Source organism: Heteronotia binoei, chromosome 9 (assembly GCF_032191835.1).
Source record: "Heteronotia binoei isolate CCM8104 ecotype False Entrance Well chromosome 9, APGP_CSIRO_Hbin_v1, whole genome shotgun sequence".
Taxonomy (NCBI): domain Eukaryota; kingdom Metazoa; phylum Chordata; class Lepidosauria; order Squamata; family Gekkonidae; genus Heteronotia; species Heteronotia binoei.
In genome coordinates this window covers 20,697,019-20,698,720 of record NC_083231.1, presented here as the reverse complement: position 1 = coordinate 20,698,720, position 1,702 = coordinate 20,697,019, and the positions used below count along the sequence as shown (strand labels likewise).

Here is a 1,702-nt window from a genome sequence, read left to right as displayed (position 1 = left end):
TGAGACAGGATGCTGGACTAGATGGACTGTTGGTCTGATCCAGCGGGGCTCTTCTTATATTCTTACATACCAGAAGGAAGACTTCCATCAGCCGAAACTTCTCTTCATTAGCTGAAGAGCATCTTTGGATCCAGTTGCATGGTTTACGTCCAGATGTGTGATAAGACCATCTATTTCCATTTTGATGCTTCTCCTCCAGTACTCAGATTTTGGATTACGATGCATACCTGCATCTGTCTAACAAAAGTAAATGCAGTCCTCCAATGAAATATTCATTAATCACAAATGCATTATGCTAAGAAGACTGGCTACTATACAAATGTTGGGTTTTTTTTGCAGACTCTTGATTTTCTTTATGATGGAATGCTTTTAAAGTAGAGGTATTCTTCACGATCAAGGAATTTAAAAAAAAAACATGGTGTCAGGTGATATTTTAATTTGTACTTATCTGAAACCAGTTGCATTTCATGAATTTTTCTTCCCTTGCATAAAATGCTTCCCTTTCCCAGTGGATTTCCACATCTTTTTTTTGTTGTTTGTTTGTTTTAAAGGGCATGGAACTGTTTAAAAGGGAGCAGCGGAACCCGTCCCCTCTGCTGAGGCAACTAAACAAAAACCAAAAAAAGGAAATTGTTCCTCATGAGCAGGAACCGTAGCCAAGAGCCAGTGTTGTGGTTTAGTATGAGAGGCAGAGCACAAGCCAGAAGAGAGAGAAAACTCCCGATAAAAAGGCACAGGCCAGTCTCAACAATCCATATTTCTTTTCTTACTTCCTTTTTAACAAATAATTTTTTAAATTATTGTCTATGGGCTAAACTGTAGACATGACCAAGATTCACTTCAGCTCCTTCACAGCCCAACCTGGTGGCAGAGACTGTTTCACCTTTTCAGCTTTTTCCTTGCCTGTGACGATGAGTGTACACAGGTACTAGATGCATCACGGCCTGAATTTCACATTATCCTTGTTCTTTTAAACAATCTTGACCGATTTTGCATCTTTTCTTCTGTCAATAGGAAATCTTTGATATCTTCAATTCTGTGAGGCATATCTTCAATTCTGTGAGGATATCTTCAATTCTGTGAGGCATAGCGATGGCTTCTGGTGATTGCCTCTCACTAAGATGCTGAAATCAAAGAAGAAGAAAAGAAGAAGAGAAGAAGAAGAGGATATTGGATTTATACCCGCCGTTCACTACCTGAAGGAGTCTCAGAGCGGTTTACAATCCCCTCTCCCTTCCTCTCCCCACAACAGACACCCTGTGAGGTAGGTGGGGCTGAGAGAGCTCTGACAGAAACTGCTCTTGAGAGGAACAGCTCTGTGAGAACTTGTGACTGACTCAAGGTCACCTCAGGAGTTGCATGTGGAGGAGTGGGGGATCAAACCTGGTTCTCCCAGATAAGAGTCCTCACACTTAACCACTGCACTAAACTGGCCTGAAGGTAGAAGTGGGAACGAGCAACCCACGTTTCTTATGGAAAAGCACAGACTAGAAAGTGCTTGAGATGCCAGTCTTCAGGTGAGGGTCAGGGATCCACTGGAATTACAGCTCATCTCCAGACTACTGAGATCAGTTCCCCTGGAGAAAATAGATTATTTGGAGGGTATATTCTATGGCATTGTAACTCGCTGGGGTCCTTGCCATCCTCAGGATCCATCCCCAAATTAGCAGGACTCTGACAACCCTACACCCCATTCCCCACA

At 42.5% G+C, this 1,702-nt stretch overlaps 1 pseudogene; it reads right to left on the bottom strand.

The window, feature by feature from the left end:
- Positions 1 to 774: 774 nt before the first annotated feature.
- On the bottom strand, positions 775 to 1,047 carry LOC132577506 (large ribosomal subunit protein eL38-like; annotated as a pseudogene).
- Between the last annotated feature and the right edge of the window lie 655 nt (positions 1,048 to 1,702).